The sequence below is a fragment of the Triturus cristatus genome, chromosome 7 (assembly GCF_964204655.1).
Source record: "Triturus cristatus chromosome 7, aTriCri1.1, whole genome shotgun sequence".
Lineage (NCBI taxonomy): Eukaryota > Metazoa > Chordata > Amphibia > Caudata > Salamandridae > Triturus > Triturus cristatus.
In genome coordinates this window covers 189,633,245-189,655,378 of record NC_140590.1, presented here as the reverse complement: position 1 = coordinate 189,655,378, position 22,134 = coordinate 189,633,245, and the positions used below count along the sequence as shown (strand labels likewise).

General features: G+C 43.0%; 1 protein-coding gene across 4 annotated transcripts in view; it reads left to right on the top strand.

Moving 5' to 3' along the window:
* The window catches only part of HPN (hepsin), a 445,048-nt gene that overhangs the window by 214,752 nt on the left and 208,162 nt on the right, over positions 1 to 22,134 (top strand). The gene's annotated exons all lie outside the window — the stretch shown is intronic.

The following is a 22,134-nucleotide window of genomic DNA, read 5'->3' as shown; positions in this document are numbered from 1 at the left end:
CCCGTGGGATAGTAATGTCAGTGTTTAATAAAAACATCCCCTCTGAACATTTCCCTGAAGATAGACAATAATTGTGCATAATATAGTTTGACAAGAATTGAAAGGTTTCCCCAAACACTTGTGTTAGGTCAGTGTGTCCACACTAAATGTCCTGTTTAGAATCCGAGCATGTTTCAGAAAGTGTGTTTCAAAGGCTGGTCAGTAGCAGCATCCGCAGGTGAGACATCATGCAAGCGAATCCTAGACCTGGCGGATATACTCCTTTAGGAGAGTTTGGAGGGTTACATTGGTGCCTTGGGTTTAAGGTTGTCTCACACACACCTATGAAGACACATCATATAAGTCCAAACCGTCATTTCTCCCAACCAGCCTAGATCTCACAGAGAAAACAGACAAGATTAAGATCTTGAGACTGGAGCTCCAAGAGAGATTGTTGTGTATTATATATAAATAGTACTTTCCTACCCCTAATGAAGACCCAGGATTTCGCAGGATGATTCTGCTTTGTTTGCTATGATTGGTGTGAATATTGTTCGGTCAGCAGTGACCAGTGAATAAAATAGTTTGGTCTCTTGCATAAGATCTGGAGGTGAGCTCAAATCATATTGCAGCAGACATGTACCAATGCATTACTGCATAAGCTGAGATATAAAAAAGTGTGAGAGACAAAATCACATATTTAATTTACAAACATACACAGTTTGTGTACTCAGATCAGTTGAAATCATGTTTTATAGAACAGCCAGGTTTTTATTGCTTGTATGATTTCTAGGTGATTGCTGATTGCCATTACTTTCTTCAAGAGGGTGTTCCAGTGCTTGTTTTTCTATACATTAAAATAGCTCCCACCAGTGCAGATCAACAGCGGGCCATTTTGGGTCCTATTCTGGTTGTAGAACCTGAGCTTAGATTGTAGAAAGTCCATTGATAGCTTATTCAGCAATGCAGAGAGCTTTGAATGACATTGATCTTGCAACTGGTAGTCAGATGTCAGCTGAGGTTTAGAACTTGTTTTGCACCGTGTTTTATTGTCCTGAATTCATAATGCTCTAATGATTCTTTGGTGTGGAGTCCATTATAGAGCCCACTGACATAGTAAAGATGTGATAGCACAATAGAACTATTGAGGTCTAGACTGTTTGACAGAAATGAAGTCAGGAAAGATAAAGCCTTGTCTTCTCATGGTATCAAGAACACCTTTGGTCACTAGTTTGCTCAACGTTTGAGTAAGAGATTGTTGGTTTATATCACACAGAAATTCTTTTAATTTGTTAAGTTGATTGGGGACAGTCCAATCTCCTTAGGCCATGAGGTGAAGACTCATATTTGTCCCATGATCCACTAGTGATGATTTATGTTTTTGAGGACTTTAACTTTATGTGATTCTGTAGCATTCAATGTTCTCCTGTCTGAAGTTATCGTCTGAGTCCTCAGGGGTCAAGGTCTGAGGAGGTTTTCAATTTTAGGATGATATGCCTCTCATCAGCATTGATGTAATGAATCATTTTGAAAGAAGTGGTCACCTTTGGTATTTGTGACTGAAATAAATTGAATAGGGATAATCATCAAGGACACATAAAAATGCAGTGAATTCTGCTGAGACGAAAGGAGGAAGTATGACATGTTTAGCTCTTTGCATTAAATATAATTTGATCCGTTTAAGAGCTGAAGCCTGTATTCAGTGTTGCTTAGTCTTAGGAGTAGTAGATGGTTGTTAAGTAGGTATATGGCAACAACTACATTAGAGTCAACATACTTAAGACCATCCTAAATTGCAACCACACCAGAATCACTGCACTTCTGGTTGGCATCCTTTCTGTCCGAGTGCTATTTATTTTTATTGGAGCAAATCAGATAGCCGAGAAGAATGCTGAATTTTCAACAAGCTTACCCAGAAGCAATCTGTTGGTTATACGTTTCTGGTTTGCTGAACCCAATAGTCCAATCCTTGTTTCTTTGGAGCAGTGCTTGATGTAAAATGTTCTGTATTACTGGGAAGCTGTAGTAATGGAAGGGACGAATTATTGACCATTCTTTCAGGTATGATGGCAGAACATGCTCAGATGATTTTTTTGAATATATTTGGGTGTCAGGGGTCTATTGGTGAACCAGTCACACTGATAGCCTTGATTTGTTCATTAGTTTATTTTATCAAAGGCAAGTTGAATACACAGAGTGTTAATTGTGTGATGGGGTTGTATATGTTCCTACTTGGAATCTCAACGAAAGGTCATGTATGGTATTCTGTACTTTTAACATAATTTCTTGTCAAATCCAGTTACTTATTCTCTATTTAAAACCACTTTCTATTGTATGGAATACATTCCTTGTTATTCCTGCTCTAGGGTTTACAGTTATTTCAAATATCGAAATTGATTGATGTACTATTTCTAGAAAATGACAGTCTAAGTAGAGATACATTTATCAAGATGAGGCTGTGTTTGACATGCCATCACAAACACTTTGGGCCTGTTTACCTATCCTCCTATCTGGTGTGCTTTGTTTTTTACATTCCCATGGCGCTGCCCTGAAAGTGGAAACCGCAATGGGAACGTCAAAAACAGTTCCTGCAAAGCATGGAGTGTACTGTCCATGCTGTGCAGGAACTGGAGTGCATGCACACCAGGGGGCGGAGCACATGTTGTGCCCTCCTTTGTGCATTCAAAGGGCATGAGGCACCGGGGGGGCCTGTAGGGCCCCCTTTGTTTCATCTCCACCATGGTTTTCATGGCAGTGGAACCACCATGAAAACTGTGGCAGAAAGGAAACTTGAAATATGCTTGGTGAGAACGCCGAAGTCCCGACAAGCATACTACTGCCTCCTGACCATGACAACACTGCTTTCTGGTGGCTGCAGCAGGGCAAAGGTAGTACGACTTTCCTTGTTGTACAAGGGTAGTCGGGAGACCGCTACCGCATCACCCCCACAGGTCTGGTGGTCCTTGGACCGCCAGACATGTTACCAAGGCCTCTAGTCTAGTAGCCAGCTTACTCCTAAATGTGCACTTAATAGAATACTACCTGGCCTGAGGCTGCAAGTGACACTCAGGATATTTGGACAAAATATCGATTTGAAAATATCGGGAGACAGAAATATCGGAAATTAAATATTGTGACACATACTTATCGGGATGCACAAATATCATTGACAAGAATTTCGTATTTTGAGGTAAGTAATATAATTGTAAATAATGTTGTTAATATCTTTTTTTCAAATATAGTGGTTAACACTATCTTTTTTTTATTATTTTAATGTGATTTAGTTGATATATTAATTTTATGTGTTAATATTGTTTATATACATGTTACTGTGTTTAAAATATAGCTCGTGATTTTAAGTGATTTAGAATTTTTCAATAATTTTAATTAATAATTTATAGTGTCGTAGCAGATTGTTCGGTTTGTAGCGGGATAGTGTGGAAAAGTAATTGGGTAATAATTAAGAAAGAATTGTTTAATACATTTTATTTAATGATATGGTTAATATTTATTGTGTGATTTCTGTAATACAGTTTTATCATGTTATATGTTATATGTGGGCTGTTAGGTTTATAGGGGTATATGGTAGGAAGTAAATCAACTAATTAATTAACAATTAATTATTAATTGTTAATTATTTATTTGATTTTTCATTATGTAAAGAATTGAATACTGATTTATTTTTCATATATTTTAGTTGTGGGATGTATAGTTTGCAGTGTATAGAGCAGAAAGCTAATTAAGTAATATTTCACAATTATTGATTGTTAATTATTTAATTTCTTTAAAATATGTAAGGTATGGAATAGTTTAGTTATTTTTTAGTTGTGGGCTGCTAGGTTTGTAGGAGTAGAGGGTGGAAAAGTAATTAATCAATAATTGACTGATTATCTATTGATTGATAATGTTTAATCATAGTTATGTAAATTATTTGTTTTTACTTGTTTAATACATAGAAATATATATTTTATGTTAATTATTATTCTTTCTACATTGATGTAGTTACTCATATATGTAATGTGTTTGAATTGAAGTATTTTCCCTACTTGCTAAGACTGCAGTAGGAATACTAAAATGAATCTCTTCGCAGTTAACACTGTCTATATTGTTGCGCTGTTTGGAGTAGGAATAGTACATTTCACTCCTCCAAAATCCAACGCCTTCTCTACTGTTCTATAGACTGGAGTGGTGATAATACATTTTACTTCTCCAAAGTTCAGCACTTTCTCTACAATTTGAACATGTTCTTCGTGTATGGGTACCGCCTTTGAACTGTTAATCATCAGTACAAATGTATGAGTGTAATACAATTAAGCACTAGTGGACTGGCACTTCTAGATGCTGTAAATCCATACCATTTTGTAGCCTGCATAACCACATACTTGCTGATGAAATACCAGGTAATTAAGTGAAAGAAACTGCTTACCCTGAACAATATTTGAAACAGTGTCTTCCAATCAATTTACATTGTTTAACATATTACTATCAAGGCCTGAGAGAGTCAATCCTGCGTCTTCCAGTGCCATACGCCATGCACATTCTAAGTTAAGTAGAAAAGTGTATTCTAACTAGGGCCATATTACCATTGTTTGGTGTGTATATAATTATATGCACACAATCTCATTATAATCCAGTGCGTCCTTGTCAGTACATGTAAGAAGTCTATCACATGTGATACACTTTGACAAACTGATCATCTGATCACGCCTGCAATAATGTCCCCGTGAGATGTGTAATCAAATCCATCGTCTATGTCTAAAAAAATAAAGCTTCAATGACCAACCATCAAATCTTATGACCACAATGATAAACAAAAAAAACTAGAAAACACTAAATATAAACCAAACCAAATACGCCATGCTAGCTCTCAGGTGTCATGGCGTGGGAAGAATTGTATACTCATTTGCATATGAGGGGATTAATTGTTCATCTACATAGAAATGCCTTCAGGATTTGTCTCTGTAAAAAACCTATGTACAAAATCTGGTTAAAAAAGAAATATACACTTGTGGTCTAAAAGAAAGCGGGTAGGAATGCGCATGTAGTTGTACGTGCATATACATTTCTTAGGCAATATTCAAACCAAATGGTTCTTTACTGTCCATCTATAATATGTATCTTGATTCCAACTTTCTCAACAACCTTTCTCTGAAACCTCCTCTCACATTCTTGGGCATGCTATAAATGACACTGTATGTGAGTAATCTGTAGTCCATTCCATGCACCTGCTGAAAATGTTGGCAACTAGTTAGATAACATCTCTGCTCTGTATAGCCCATAGCTGCTGAAGCATACACTTGTGTACCTGTAGAATACTGCTCCCTATGTACACTTTGGAGCATGAGCAAGATAGTGCATATACTGCAAAATCTGTTTTGCAAGTTAATGTCTTCTTCATCTTCAGTGTTATTCAAAACGATGTATTCAGTTCAGGGATTTCTTCCCTTTAATGAAGCTTTTGTATTTCAAGCCTGTTTTGAAACCCAGACTACTTTTAAGCCAGGTTTTAGTCTCTGTGGTTACCTCACGTTTGACAAGGATGTCCTTCATAGAGTGTATTTTCCTGAATGTAATCTGTGGTTTCTTGAGTAATGCACTCCCCTGTCACTGGATCATTTTTGATGATATGCCAATATGTGAGTGCCTTCCTCATGCTGGGATGCTTGTCCTGGAATGTAGTGATAAATCTGATGTTTTGCTCAGTAGTATTTCTGTTTTTCACTTGCTACCACTAAAAAGTACATCTACCCTTTTATGTTTGGAAAATTTGAACTGTGCTGCACTCATTATCATCTCTGAGAAGTCTCTTTGATGTAACTTACTCACCATATCTTTTAGTGTGGTCTCAAAATAGTCTGGATTACTTCATATGCATCGGGCTCACAACAGTTAAAACTGAATGTGTATAATGTTGAATACCAAATCTGTGTTATATGCATGTATATATTAACAAGCCCTTCCAAAATGTCACTGGTATATGCCTGACAGGCTATTGTCCTTTCATTATGATTGTGTAAAGGCAAGTACAGTTTGACTGTTTAAATGCACTAAACTTCTGATCGCCAGCGTCTTGACATAGGTTTGCATATACCGAAACGCGCTGATGTTAGATCGTCCACTAAGAAAATAAACTACAAAAATAACCTCTTTCTCTGGAGTGTTGATGATTTCTTGAAAAAGAGTGAGCAATACAGAATATACTTATATGTATATTTATATATATATATATTCACTGAAAAAACCATAGGTTTCTGGGACGTTATAGTTAGAAATTAGCATTTAAAAAACCTTAGAAATTCACTGAAAAAAACACAGGCTTCAGGGACATTTAGTTAGACATTTCACTCATACAAAACCAGAGAAATTCAGGCCGTTATAGTTAGTTTAGCTAACTATAACCCGCGCCCCCGCAATGCACTGCTGATGATGTGACATATTACATCTTTCATGACATGGTCAGTGACATCACTGATGACATCACTAATGACATCTCAAATGACATCACTGATGACGTCATCCACGTGATAATCTGATGTACCTCCTCATACCCTAATATAATCTTTGATACACCCACTCTAAAATACAGACTGCCATTTTCGAAAACCATAGATACACCAATACCAGTTAGTACATACCAATTCACTAATTTGTGTGGCCCCCCTTCCGAGGCCATTTTCTGCCCCGGGGACACCATCCCTCTGTGCTTGGCCAGTTTTTTTTGTTGAGAGGGCCGCGTGGCCCCCTCCTCAGGTCATTTATGGCCCCGGGGACCCCATCCCCTGGGGGCGACCTTTCCTTAATACATTTTTAAAAAATGTATTTCTTTAGGGGGTCTGCACGGCCCCCTTTCTGGCCCCGGGGACCCCATCCCCCGGGGCTGGCCCTTTCCATTGGGGACCGTGGGGGGAGCCCCAATTCCCCAAGTACCCACCGGCTCCCCGCCTCCTGTGAGAGCCCGAATTGCTTTTACACATGGGGAGCTGCTATCATGCAGCTCCCCTTGTGGAAAAGCAATCTGGTTTGGATTTGGTCTGGTTTGGATTTTGTAAGCGAGAGCAGGAAACCTGCTCTCGCTTACAAAATCCAAACCAGTGTTTGCAATGACAGGGCGGGAGCCGCACGGCTCCCGCCCTTCCTCAGCAAATAGCAGTGTCCTGAGGGTGGGCACTGCAGGAGCCGGCCCAGGGGGGTGGCGGTCCCCAGGGCCAAAAAGGGCTCCAGGAGGGGGGCCACAAGGCCCCCCTCCCAATGTGTGCAAAGCCCTGGGGAGGTGGTAGTCCTCGGGGCTTTGGAGGCCGTAATGGTCCCCCGCTTTTACATTTTTAGTACCCCGGGGAGGTGGCGGTCTCTGGGGCGTGGGGGGATTTCGAGCCCCCCACACAGGTTTTATTGTTACAAAAAAGCCCCGGGGAGGTGGCGGTCCCCGGGGCAGCAGGGGGGCCGTGTGCCCCTGCGAATATTTAAGAAAATCCCTAGGGAGGTGGCTGTCCCCAGGGCTGCAGGAGGGCTGCGTGCCTTCCCGCATATACTTTACATAGCCCCGGGGAGGTGGTGGTCCCCTGGGCTGCACTGGTCCCCACGAGCCCCTGCAATTATGAATTGGGCATTGCCCCCAGGACCTGGCCCACCCGGGGGCCACCTTGAATGAAGCGTGGGAGCCTGTACTTCAATTTTTTTAATAATTTCGGCGGGATTCACGAATCCATCACGAATTCCACCGAAATTATAAAAAAACATGATTTGTTGGGCCCTGGGGGTCCTTGTGGAACACCCTGAGCAGGCGTAGGGGGTCAGGGTGTTTCTACCCTACCCCTTTTCTCGTTTTTTATCTTTACTTTACTGTTTTCTTGTGACTCGTTTCTACTGAGTCACAAGATGGCTACCAACACTCGCTGGTTTGGAGTGTTGGAAAGCAATCACAGTGAAGCTTGTGTTTGGGAGGGTTTGCGAACCAACCGCTGCCCTAGATATCGAAACTTTTTCTTTTTCAAATATCTATCGAACTACTGAACGGATTTACACCATTTAACAAAAAGGACTCTTTCTGAACCAAGACCTACCTTTTTGCCAAATTTGGTGTAATGCCTTTCAGCAGTTCGGGCTGTAGCTTTGTCTAAAGTTTCCTATGGAAAAATACATGAGTAAAACAAGTTTTGGGACCCCCTGTTTTTTTCGGCCCCCTCTTGGCAAATCACCCCAAAACTTTCAAGACAGGAGCTGACTGGAGCTGATCAGTAGTTTTGAAAATTTTGCGTAGAATCATCAAACGACGCCAAAGTTATTGGGGAAAAAAACGCTTTTCCTATGGATGCTATGTCCTAACTATAACTACCACCAGTAGGTAATATATATATATATATATATATATATATATATATATATATATATATATGTATATATATATATATATATATATATATATATATATATATATATATATATATACATATATATATATATATAACAAAAGGACTCCATCTTCACAGTCAGAGGTTAGCTTCTAAATCATTTTTTATGGGTTTTTCCCATCTACTTAAAGTGACATGTGCAATGTCTTCGTAAGGTAACAATGGATATTGAAAACATGCTGTTCACATAAGTCAGTTCCAGTTTAAATAACATCCTGGTATAAATACCTTTAAAATTCATTTGATAACACAAATTGTTCAACCATAAAACCTTTACAAATTGCGTGTAATCATTTTAGCACATTTAAAACTTTACATTTGTTTTGGCATCAAGCAACAATAGAAACTGACAACATGCTGCTGATTTAGATCAATAGGTCTTGGTTAATGCAGCGTCCAGGTATAAATACCTCAAACTTCCTGTTAAGAATTTTAGACTATAAAACTGTAAAATATTGCCTAAAAAGAATTTTGTTAAAACCCATTCAAAATATCTAAACATTGCTGCTAAAACCTGCTCATATGTATTTCACCCCCTTGCATGATTTTTAGCGCCTTACTGGCTTTTTAGAGGTGAATTGACTGATAGTGTGGGCATGATTAAAATGCTAGTGCCTAAGTAATTAATAGAATGTAAACATCAATTTTGTAAACCTGAGGTTTTTAACATAACAAGTGCTGGTGCAAATTCTAATTACTAAAACAAAGTGCTGTGTGCAAATTTCACCTTAGTGTAAAAAGCTAAAATTCTATTAAAAAGAACTGTGTTGGTAATAAACAGGGGTGTTAAGCGGTTTCAGTATACCCTGCCAGTTTGACTTTGGGGGACCTGTTGTTATCGATCTCTAACTTTAGATGTGTGCATGTGTGAACATCTCCTCTATATCCAAGTTCTATCTAGAGGCACGTGTACAAGTCCTCAGTGGCATTAAGGTCCCCAGGTTGCTTAGAATCCAGATCTAGTACGTAGCGTGTTTCTAATCTCCTTAGGGCCTTTTCCCTGTTTCCTCCTCTCTTGTTGGGGGGGACGGCATCAATCAGGAAGTATTTCAGATCTTTGGGATCTTTGGGATCTGCTCTATGGGAGTCTTATAGGATGTCCTGTTGACCCCAAATTGACATGCTTTACAAAGCCTGCATTTGAAGAATCCTTTTCTCTCTGATAGCCATGTACCCTTTGATTGGCTGCTAGGATAATTGTGGACAAGTGTGTCCTTCATTGAAGGTGCTTCACTGTATGTAATGGCCACTCTATTGGATAGGCAGTGGCCTATAACCAGGTTGCTTCGGACCAAAGGCCAATTTTTCTTGATAATCTTTTTGATGGCCTTTTTTTGTTTGTTGTATCTCAGGATGATTCTAAATGTTTCCTCCTATTCAGATCTAATCCCTTCTAATGATGTAGCTTGGTCGAGGAGAGATTCTCTCCTTACTGTATTGCTCCTAGCAATAGCAGCGGTGATGCACTTCCTAGAGTATCCTCTTTCTAAAAACCTATTATGACTGGCTAATTGTGCTGTCTTTAAATCATCCTCACAGCTGCATATACATTTGAGCCGGAGCATCTCACAATATGGAATACTCTGTATTTGGTGGTGAGGGTGAGAACTGCTTGCGTGCAAGGTTGAATTGCCAGCCGTAGGCTTTTGGTGCAATTTTGGTGCCAGCTTGCCTTCCCTGATGTATATCTGTACATCAAGGAAATAGACACTCTCAGTGCTCAAAGAGGCCGTTAAATGTAGATTAAGGCTATTGATGTTCAAAACCTCTTGAATTTTTCCACTTCTATTCGTGTCCCCTGCCAGATTTTAGGTTATGTTATGTTTATCACTATCGTTACCATCAATTGAGGGAACCTGAACTGGCTGGCGCTCAGTTTTTGGTATTAGTATTTCTTCCATGGATTTTTCGTTAGCTTTACTCAGGGCTTGAACTAGCATGGACCTTTTATACCCTGAACTTAAAAAACGTTCAAAGGCATCCTGCTGACACTCATTTAGGTGAGTATTTAAATTACAAATATGGCAAATTCGCAAGAACTCCCCATACGGTATGCTCTGAATTAAGTAACGGGGATGAGAACTCTGCACATGCAAAATGAAATTGCCCAGGTTTTTTTTTGCAGTGCCCCTCACTGATGTATACAAGCACGTCCAAAAATTCTACACTCGTGTCACTTATAGTAGCAGTGAATCTTAGATTTTGCGAGTTAATATTGATTGCTGTTACAAAATTAATGGCCTCCTCTTTACTGCCTATATATATATGTATACGCACATATAAATCCAAACAAATATCAATCAATCAATCAACCAATCAGTAATCTTATGAAGTGCGACTACTCACCCCTGAGGGTCTCTATGAGCTGAGTTGGGGTATGGGGGTCTGCAGTTCAGTCAAAGAGCCAAGTCTTGAGGTCCTTCCTGAATTGCGGCAGCGATGGTGATTGCCTGTGGTGCAGAGGCAGGAAATTCCTGGTCTTCTTCCAAGGTAGGAGAAGTATCTTCCTTCAACCATGGTCTTGAGGATCTGTGCAATGGTGGCCAGAGCCACATGGGCAGAGCAGAGATGTTTTGTGGGAGTGTAGAAGGAGAGGCGATGGTTGAGGTATGCAGATCTGGCATTGTGGAGGGTTTTGTAGGTTTGTGTGAGAAGTTAGAAGGGGATTCTTTTGACGACAGGTAGCTTGTGAAGGTCTCTCAGGTGTCCGGTGATGTGTTTTCAGCGTGGGATGTTCAGGATGAGTCTGGAAGAGGCGTTGTGGATGGTGTGCAGTTTTTTAGGGGGGTTTCAGGGTGGTGCTGATGTAGAGTGAGTTGCTTTAGTCGAGTCTGCTATTGATGAACGCATTGGTGACCATTTTTCTGGTCTACGTGTGGATCCACTTGAAGATCTTATAAAGGAGGCAGAGTGTGTGAAAGCTGCTACACGAAACAGCATTGATTTGGAAGTTTATTGAGAGTGAGTAGTCCATTATGATACTGAGGTTTCATGCATGGTCCTTGGGAGTGGGGGATTCCGAGTGCTGCGGACCACTAAGAGTTGTTCCGTGCAGAGGGGGCAGTTTTGTCTGAGTTAAGCTTGAGACAGCTGTCCTTCATTCAGGTTCCCAACTGCCTTCATCCTGTTGTGGAAGTTGCTCTTGGCTGCTGTGAGTTTATCTGTGAGGGAGAGAATCAGCTGGGTGTCGTTGGGGTTGGAGACAATGTTGAGTCCGTGACTTCTGACGATCGCTGCAAGCTGGGCCATGAGGATGTTGAAGAGGGTGGGGCTCAGGGTGGATCACTGCGGCACTCCGCAGCGGACCACTGTGGGTTCTGAGTTGAACGGTGGAAGTCTGACTCTCTGCGTTCAGCCGATAATGAGAGAGAGGATCCATTCTAGGGCTTTGTTGCAGAGGCCGGCGTCAAGAGGACTTGTGCAGAGGGTGTGGTGGGAGACGGTGTTGAAGGTAGGGTTGGGCGGAATTTGCGTAGTCGCGCTACGCAAAACTCCGCAAAACTGTAAAAATCTCAGCGAGCACACAAAGTTCCGCGAACACGTGGAATTGCTTGTTCCGCCCGTTTGCAATGCATTTCCCCTGTTCTGGAACGCTGTTTGCATGCTCAGGGGGAAATATCTCGCAAATACGCAATTTGAAAGTGCTAACAAGCAAAAAATTCCGCGGAACGCAAAATTACACAAATTCCGCGAGCGGAATGGAATTTACCGCCCAGGCCTAGTTGAAGCTGGCTGAGAGATCTGAGAGGATGAGGGCAGCAGTCTTGCCTTGGTCAAGGAGGGTGCTGATGTCATCTGTAGTGGTGAGGAGAGCAGTCCCGGTGCTGTGTTTGCTTCTGAATACTGATTGGGAGAGGTCCAGGATGTTTTTCATTTGGATGAACTCCAAGCGACACATATATGTAGCTTTGTGTGTTTATATAAGTATATATTTATACATAATATTGAATAGTAGAAGAATATATTTAATTTATGTTTAATTAAATTTATATATTACAATATTTAACATTGACTGCAATAGCCACTATTGATATTATCATAAACCAATATTTTTGTCTATTTTTTCATTATAATAATGTCAACAATATGGTTTTTCTGATATTTTTGTACTCAGCATTATAAGTATAGGATCACAATATTGTGGTAAATTATATTTTCGATACAATATTTTTGTCAACGACATTGTGATCCTACATTCAGATCATTGTCACCATAGCAGTCAAGGCATCTAATCCACAAGCCAATTTTCAAGATTTTATGAGAAAGGTTGTGGTGGACTGCATTCTAGCTACCTCCATCTTAAATTCTGATAAAACAGAAGTATGTTTCTTTGGGAAGCAGGTAGGTAGCTGTCTCTTGCACACACTTACAGTGAGGAACTTGGGCATGGTTATCAATCAGGCTCTTAGTTCACTATGTTGAAGAGAACGTGGGGCACAAGAGAATTTGCAGCACATATAGTGGGACAGTTAATTTGAAAAATAGTAAAACTACAAATTACTAACCAGCCATCATTAAGACCTTTTTTTGGATGGGAGATTAGTGAGAAAATGGTGACCAGTTACCAGGATTTATTCCAGAGCACAACCTCCCAGATAGCAAATGGTGAAATAATTTATCTACTCTACAAAAATCTCACCTGCCTCCATTTTTCACTTTTTGTCCATTCAGTTCAGCCCATTGAATTCTTGTAACCTCTAAATATCCCTTTCACACTGGGTTTCCCGGTTGCTTCAGCTTCAGCCTTCCTCTCCTTGGCCTCCTACTTGAGCATGGTCATTTAAAACCTAAACGCCTTTTCAGCCTTCTTGTCCTTCAGCTACTCTGGGAGAGGCTGTTGGAAGATGTACAGCTCCCTGACCTGGGAGGGGGCACCACTCCTGTGGGCATATTTCCTCCCCCTTCCAAGTTCTGCAAGTTAAGACCTGTGTCCAGGTCCTCTCCTTGCCCTTCCCTATCCTCCTCATCATCCTGGTCACCTGCTGTTGCTAGTACTTGGTGAGCCTTCAACCATGCCCTCAGGATCTTCTGGAGTTCCAGTTTCCTGGTATTCCTCTTGACTAGATGTGCCATCTTCTTACAGAACTCCTGAGCTCAGCCACAGTGCAGACATCTTTGTTTGAAGCTCAAACGTCATCATTACAGGTATGGTCCCAGGGTCCGACAGTCAGGTAGATCGAAGCTGAATTTGACAAAAAGCAAAAGAGACAGTCAAAGAAAATTAAAAAGAAAACTCAAATGGATATCAAATTATTTATCTGGGATTTTTAGTGCTAGAAGAAATCACTAAATGGCACTGCACAAAGACTGCTGAACACAATGTAGGAAAGTGGGTTACTGGTTGAGGAGGTGAACCCCAAATTAACCTGTGCTTAACTCTCTGGTATCTTGGCAGAAAGAAGTCAGGCTTATCTTAAAGGCAATGTGTAAAATATGTATGCAGCACTTCAAACAGTAATACAGTGAAAGGACAGCAAAAGAAAAATCCCACACCAATTTACAGCATTAGAGTAAAATATCATAAATAAGTTGGGACCAAATTTGTAAAAATCCAATTATTAGAATATGTGATATGCAATTTTATAAACGTAAGTATAAAAAGTGCTTAAAAGCACAAAGAGCCAACTGGGGTAATCTGGTCGCTGTTAGAACCGGGATTCTCTATTTGGCTCAGGTAGGTACCAATCCAATGATGGCACCACAAATGGACTCCACACAAGTTTCATAAAAAAACAATGATATGTCTATGTAAAACGATATACGATGAGACCACACGATAAGAATCCAACATATGCATATTTGTAATATTTCACCTGGCCGGTTATTAGGCCAGCCAGCCCTTGTAGGCTCTGGCGGTATTAATGGGCAATTCTAGATGATCCAATGCAGTCCTAATGCAATGCTATGCAGTTCATAATGCAAGAATCAGGCACTTCGCAATGTAAAGATAATGCAGTTCCTTATGCAACAATCAACCAGTTCATAATGCCAAAATAATGCAATGCGTAATGCAACAATCAGGTAGTTCGTTATGCAAACTAATACAATGTGTAATCCAACAATCAGGTAGTTTGTTACGCAAAAATAATGCAATGAGTAATGCAACAATCAGGCAGTTCGTAATGCAGAAATAATGCAATGCGTAACGCAACAATCTGGCAGTTCATAATGAAAAATAAAGCAAGGCGTAATGCAACAATCTTGCAGTTCGTAATGCAAAGATAATGCAATGCGTAATGCAACAATCAGGCAGATCGTAATGCAAAAATAATGCAATGCGTAATGCACTCCAACACCGGTTACGGTGCTTCAGACAAGTCTCTATGCCACTCGTACTGACTCACGGTCAGCCTCTGCCAACATATGCCCCCAACACAGGTAGGGTCTAAACCAAAGTGCAGCTCTGCACTCCGGTCCCGGTACTGCCACTCCTCGGCAAGTACGGGCTGCGATACGAGCTTGAGCAGAGGCTCGTGCTGTAAGAATGGGAAAGGCCGAGAGCATCTCTTCCTGAGCCCGCACCCCACCCCAGGCGGCGACACACGTTACCTGGGGGGCGCGACCTCACTCTCCTCTCCTTCTCGCGACTTGGGTCTCCGATGCAACTTTGTTGATTCTGGGCAGTGGAACTCGGACCCTCCCCCGACAGGGTTGGTTCGTGGTTCCGCTCTGGCAACGGCAGGCTTGTGCCAGTGGCACAACTCCTCTGGGGATGCCGGTCTGGGCCGATGGCGATAACGAAGAACTCAGGCTGGAACAGGGCACATGCACACAGCGTCGCTGAGACTCACTTGAGCTTTGGGTGTGCACGATCATAGGGCGATCCTCACAAAGGTCTCAGGCTGCACGAAGCACACGCACACAGCCTCGCTGAGACTCACTTGAGCCCCGGGTACACACAATCACAGGGCAATTCTCACGAAGGTCTCAGTCTGCACAAAGCATATGCACACAGTGTCGTTGAGACTCACTTGGACTCTGGGTGTGCACCATCACAGGGCAATCCTCACGAAGGTCGCAGGCTGCACAAAGCACACGCACACAGCGTCGCTGAGACTCACTTGGACTCCAGGTGTGCACAATCACAGGGCAATCCTTACGTAGGTCTCAGGCTGCACAAAGCACATGCACACAGCATCGCTGAGACTCACTTGGACTCCAGGTGCCCACGATCACAGGGCAATTCTTACGCGGGTCGCAGGCTGCAAAAAGCACACACACACAGCATCGCTGAGACACCCCTGGAAACCTTTGTGTTCCTGAGTTTCCACAATAGGGAGCCAGCTCTCCTCGGGCCCTTGGGGATAAGTTACTTTAGGACACAGCACACAGCAAAGTCCTTTCCAGCTGGGGGACACAGCACACAGCAAAGTCCCTTTAGCTTCTCCTTGGTTAAATAGGCAAACTGCAAGCCAGCCCCAGAACACACAGGAAGGGTCAGTCCTTTCCTTCAATCTCTTCAGCTGTTTCCTTCTTGCCAGAGATTCCTCTTGACCATGAAGTAGTTTCAATCCTTTACAGTCTTGAACAGTCCAATTCCATTTCATTCCATTCCAAATTCCAGGGGTTTCAGCTCTCATAGTTATACCCCTAAATGTCTTTGAAGTGTTTGTGTTCAGGGGGGCAATGACCCCTGCCCAAACCAGTTCTAGGTGTCTCCCTGCCAGTGACAACTTCTTGCTTTGATAGTGGGGGTCTGGATCCTAAATCACTCAGCAGGAGATGGAGCTATTGTTATATGGTGGCAGCCCAGGCCACTTCACCTCCAGGGGCTACTCCTCCCCCCTGCACTCCAGATGAAGGTCAGCCTGTTGTTGTCTCACCTCCTCCCCTGGGTCAAGACATTTCCCAGATCCGATCACTTTCAGATCCAGACAGTCAATCCAAAACCAGGCAGAGACACACAGAAATGTTAGAGCACAAAAACCCAGCCACTTCTAAAAGAGTGGTTTCTAAACACATAATGCAAAAACCACCTTCACAAAAAGATGTGTTATTAAATTGTGAGTTCAGGCACACTAAACTTCACCACTCCATCTTGAACCTTTGGGAAGATTGGCTGGAAACATATTACACAGCCTCCCCATTCTGTCCTATGGGCGAGTAGCCTTTCAACAGTGAAAACATCAAAATGAAGAGTATTTCACTGTTAAGACATGGTACACACCTCAGTACATGTCCTACCTTTCACATACACTGCACCCTGCCCAGGGCCTACCTTGGACCTATCATAGGGGTGTCTGGTATGCATAGAAAGGGAAGGGGAAGGCCTGGCAAGTGGGTGTACTTGTCAGTCAACATGGTAGTTTAACAAACTGCGCGCAAGCATTGCAGTGGCAGGCCTCAGTTCTCTCTTTAAGGCTGCGTGTGTTGATGGCACTATTAGTGCTGCAGGCCCACTAGTAGCATTTGCATTACCAGCACTGGCACACATAGTGCACTTTACTAGGGACTTTACTAGTGAGGCAAACATACCAATCATGGACAACCAATTATCATTACACTTTATACAGGGAGCACTTGCACTTTGACACTGATCAGCAGTGGCAAAGTGCCCAAAGCATCTAAATTGGCAACACCATGTCAGAAAAAAAGGTCTAGGGGGGAAAGCAAAACGTTTAGGTAACTTTAGCCAAAAAGGGCCAAGTCCGACGCAACCCCCTCTCAGCCTAACGCCAGGGTAGACCAATACACTATCTTGATGGACTTCCCTGCTTGGGGTGATAGAACACGCAGGACCGCTACTGCAGGGACACCCTCCTGTTATATGCCTTCCTGACCCCAGGGGGTTCTTTTGGTCACTACTTCCTGGGCCAACTATGCTGCTCCATGGGTACTTCCTGGCAGTCGGGGGCCCTCCAGGGGTCCTGGACCCTTGTGAACTCCCACCTAGAGCAGTATCCCTGGAAGACCCATTGGTCAGGACACTGTCTCCAGTTATCCTGCCCTCCAGGTTGGAGGTGGGTTTACCCTGATCACTTCTAGGGGACCTAGCCCGACTGGCTGGGCACTGTCCCACGGGTTTTCCCACTGGGGAACATTTCCCTCTCTTAACCTTCCATTTGGATTTTTGTGCTTGCCATTTAGGAATGGCACCCACAAACATCAGGACTGTGGGAGCTCTGGTTACAGATGTCCCATGCCCTCCTGATGCTAGGTGGTGTTCCTCACACAGCTGGCAAGTAGGCGCTAGGCCTCCTACCTTTTGCTCCTCTATGGAACCCTGAAGTCTCTGGGATGGGGTGGTGAACCCCTGGGGATGCTGCTCACACTCCTTCCCCCTCCTTTGAGGCAGGACACTAGCCCACATGCCCCCCAACTACTCTGGGACCTAACTACTCTACTTTGCTTCTCTTCCCTTTCTAATGCCTCCTCAGACCCTTGGACCCATGACCAGGGGTTGGGCTCTTGTGCCAGCTCCAGGGAATCAAAGAGCTCGCAACCTAACAAGGGTTGGTGCAATCCTGGAAAACAATTACTGAGCCTAGGCTCCCTGGGGGCCAAATTGAGCAACCCCTTCAAATTGGCCATGCTAACCAACACTCAATCATCCAGTGCATGCTTGTACTCATCCACACTTGGCACTGGCTGTGAAATGTCACCATTTGAACTGGACTCCCCGTTTAGCCTTAATGTCCAGTTCCCTCATGCTTAACTCATGAGCCAAGAGAATCTTCTTCTCTTCCAAGGCGAGACCGTTCCTGCCCTCCTCTGCTCGGTTTTCACTTTCAATGAGCAGCTTTTTCTCTTCTGCTTGAGTGTTAATTTTTAAAACCTCCGACTCATGCTCTCTGACCCTTTGGTTTTCCGCCAGCTCCTCTGGGGAAAAACTCCTCTCTGAATGGTTACTACAAGCCCCTGAGGCTGGTGCTTCCACTGGTAAATCCTGTGGACCAAATCCATTCCCTGGGTCATCCTCATCCACCTCAACATCACCTTTTTCCTGAGCCCCTTTGGCTTCCCACCAGGCCCTCAAGGCCACTTGCAGGCCCTCCTTCTTGGCGTTACTTTTCATGGGACATCCCAAATCTCTGCAGAATTGCCTCAATTGATCAACTTTGTAGGTAAGCAATGCCTCAATGTCGAACTCTAATTCTGCAGCCTCATTGGCTTCTTGACTCCTCTGAGACATGATGTGTGGCTTAAAGGTCGCTCAAAAATAGAACCAGAAATCAAAACACAATATGTGGGTGCATCGTGGTCTGCGCTAAACTAGTGATGTACACCAATTATTGTGAGTGAATTTGCAAATACACGTTCAAATCCCAAAGCGCTGACGACCAATGTTAGAACTGGGATTCTCTAGTTGGCTGAGATAGGTACCTTAGGCCAAATAGGGACCCTTGCTTCTAAGTCAGGGAAAGGAAGGACACCTTCTCAGATAGCCCCTGCTCACCACCTCGGTAGCTTGGCACGAGCAGCCAAGCTTATCTTCAAGGCAAGTGTGCAAAGTATTTGCCACCACGCTTTCAGCAATCTAATGATGACACCACAAATGGACTCCACACAAGTTTCATACAAAAACAATAATATGTTTATATAAAACGATATATGATGGGACCACACAATAAACATCCAACATATGCATATTTGTAATATTCCACCTGGCCATATATTATGAGGCCAGCTGGCCCTTGTAGGTTCTGGCGGTATTAATGAGAAATTCTAGCTGATCCAATGCAGTCCTAATGCAATGCTAGTCAGTTCGTAATGCAAGAATTAGGCACTTCGCAAAGATAATGCAGTTCCTTATGCAACAATAAAGCAGTTTGTAATGCCAAACTAATACAATGCGTAATGCAACAATCAGGTAGTTCGTTATGCAAAAATAATGCAATGCGTAATGCAACAATCAGGCAGTTCGTAATGCAGATATAATACAATGCGTAACGCAACAATCCGGCAGTTCGTAATGCGAAAATAAAGCAATGCATAATGCAACAATCAGGCAGTTCGTAATGTAAAATTATTCAATCGGAATGCAGCAATCAGGCAGTTCATTATGCAAAAATAATGCAATGCGTAAAGCACTCCAGCACCAGTCATGGTGCTTCAGATGGTCTCTATGCCTCTCGTACTGACTCGCGGTCAGCCTCCGCCAACATATGCCCCCAACACAGATAGGGTGTAAACCACAGTGCAACTTCGCACTCCGGCCCCGGTACTGCCACTCCTCTGTATTGAGGATATGGAGACACCTGAGGACGTTGATAAGTTAGCATAAGTTAGTATAGGCTTGGCTGCCATTTTGCCGCTTTTGCTCACGTTACTACATGTCACATTTATCATAATCACTTTCCTTGCTCGCTTTCACATGAGAGCTGTCTGTATTTCATATATTTAGTTGAACTCTCTGCTCCTCATCTGCACAGCATGTTGAAGGTAAAAAAACAATGAGCTATGTTGAATTGCTTTGGTCAGTCTCACGTCTCTAGCCATAACATAGAACGCAGCTGCAACCCTGGAAATCTGGTGTTTTTAATATTGCTGTGCATGCATGCTAACACACTTGGAGAAAACGCTTTCCAGGATAATAGAGCTGGGCTTGTCCGGAGATGTAAATTCCTGCATCTGAACTCGGAGGTATGGGGTCCCCCTGACAAAGCCTGGAGGTCTTCTATAATTATAGTAAACTAGCTTCTAGCACGGGGAGGGTGGCAAGGCGCTATAGTCCTGTTTCCACTATCATTATAATATGATTTCTCCTTTTGTTCTATATGGAATTGTAACTATGCTGATTTGTTTGATCTTATTCATTTTGCTGCTAGTATTGGCTCGTGTACTGCATTATAGAGCACGTTAGTTAAAATAAACATTTTAAACTATACTTCAACTCTATTTACTCATGTTGTGGACAAGTAGGAGAGTTTGAACGAAAGAGTGTGCTTGTTCCCATGTATCCTGAGAGGAACGGAGTAGCATGTTCTATGATGTCTAATCATTGGTAGCTTCGCTGTAGCATGGAAAACGAATGAGACACTATAGCTAGTCGGATAGGGGATCTGGGTACCGAGGTGGGTATTTTGATACACCACTACACACTGAGGTCCTGGTTTCCTGCACCTAGTTCTGTATATGTGCAGAATCCCTGCAACAAGGCGTACCTAATGTTTGGTCTGGTTCTTACTTACGAGACTCTTTAGTAGTGCTTGTGCTAGTCCATAATACCCTCGCTTCTGTTTTCCGGTAAACAGCTGTGACAGCATAACCTACCTATATTGATATTTTTATAGGTTTTGTCTTCAAGCTTGATACATTAAAAGGTTTTATTGCTCTTTTTGAGTTACCTACCCATTACGCTGCCACGCATTAAGTTGTTCTTCTTTTTCTCAATATGGCAGAGGTAGATATTGCCGCACATAGCCGCAGGGTGCGCCATCATCATTTGGCTGCTTATGGAGTGCCCAACGTGGGTGTCTCACTCATTTTTGTGGTAGGAGCTGATCCGGCTCACCACTTTGAGGTGTTTTATTCTTGGGTTACGTTTCCAGCAGTGGATGGAGATGATGAATTGTTCCATAAATACTCTCCCACTGCAACCCCATAAGCGTATCGGCCATACACCACACTAGAGGTTCCGATTTCAGCATGGCAATACTGTATTTGGTTTAATGGCACCCTACCCCACATCAGGACCCCGGTCCGGTTTGCTCCTTTGTCTATTCCGGGGGCCACATGGCCAGTTTTGGACGGGTATACACCACATCCATGTTATCTAGCGGTCACAGTAGACGAGTTGCTCGTCTTACACACCTCCTTGATTGAGGTGCACAGGGCTCTAGTACATTACGTCTCATGCAATCTTCAGGCAGGAGCAACCAGCTGGACCTGTTGGACTAACTATTAGTCCCTTTATGGTTAGTTTGGTTATGTGCAAGCGTCCACAGAATAAGGAAGATTTGCCGTATTGGCGTGCAGAGAAATTTGACCAGCTGGATTCGGTATTTCCAAATACAACTCCTGTGGAGAAACACAGGATTCTTACTATTAGTTTGCAGAAAGACTTAATACCACAAGTAACTGATTGTGAAAAGTGGGGTAAATTGTTCGCGGCAGTTTATGCAACATGTTTCGGCACACCATCTATGATGGTGCTCCCCTCTGTGATTAAGCGTGTTCAGGTTGGACACAGACCGGAGGCGGCTGTGGAGTTAGGGATGAGGTTGGTCGGAGTGTTTGACATCGTTGCTGATCTGATCCTTGCGAATGTCAAGGGAGATGCAGTTAACTTTCAAATGTCTAATGCTTTGCGCCTTGTCTGGGATGAGGAGAAACCCCGCAAATTAACAAAAATTATTACAGAAACTTATAGAACAATTGGGCACAATAGTTTGGGTGTTAAGCCTTTCGCTAGAATACTAGCACAACAGCAGACACAGACGGCTCAGTCTGCTAAAGATGACAGTCCTAATTTTCCTAAAAAGAATTGGAAGAATAAGAAACATTGGAAGCAACAACAGTCACAGAGGTAGCATGCTGATTCACCAGTTCCCGAACATTCTGAGTGCACTTATGCTTTGCGCGAGTGTGTGAGAATTAGGTCTCCTGACAGGTTTTAGGTTCCTGAACAGCGTTCTCCTCGTTCTTCACAGGCAACATCGGGCTCACAAGCCGGTGGAGGGGAACGCCAGGATCGCTGCAGAGGTTGAGGTGCCCCGCAAGGACGTGAGCAGCCTTGTCAATCTGACAGCAAAGGGAAGAGATGTGGCGCCACGGCTGACTCCGGAATCTGGGGATCACGGTTCGA